Source organism: Camelina sativa, chromosome 18 (genome assembly GCF_000633955.1).
Source record: "Camelina sativa cultivar DH55 chromosome 18, Cs, whole genome shotgun sequence".
In the NCBI taxonomy this organism is placed as follows: domain Eukaryota; kingdom Viridiplantae; phylum Streptophyta; class Magnoliopsida; order Brassicales; family Brassicaceae; genus Camelina; species Camelina sativa.
This window is the reverse complement of record NC_025702.1, coordinates 17,746,818-17,747,166: the sequence shown is the minus strand read 5'-3', so window position 1 is coordinate 17,747,166 and position 349 is coordinate 17,746,818.

Here is a 349-nt window from a genome sequence, read left to right as displayed (position 1 = left end):
ATATGTTCAGGTTCAATCATTCAAGGAGCCAAACGAGGTAGATGCATGGCTTCTTTCACATCCGTTGCAAGTTCCAGGAGCTTTACATTTTGTGGAAAGGAATGCTACAGTAATCAGCTATGGTATTCAAACAAATTCGTCGGCGGAGAGAAAACGTGGTCAGACTGAAGATCCAACGTTTAAGTTCCTTGTTCCTCTTCAAGTCGCTGCAGAGCGTGAAATCGCAAGGTCCTTGATTGGAGGTATACCATTTTTGAATCTCTGAGTACTACCGATTAATTCTTTACCGGCCAACACTAGTTTTTTTTTTTTTTTCAGATCCAAAGTTTAGTTGGGGTTTTGGATTTAA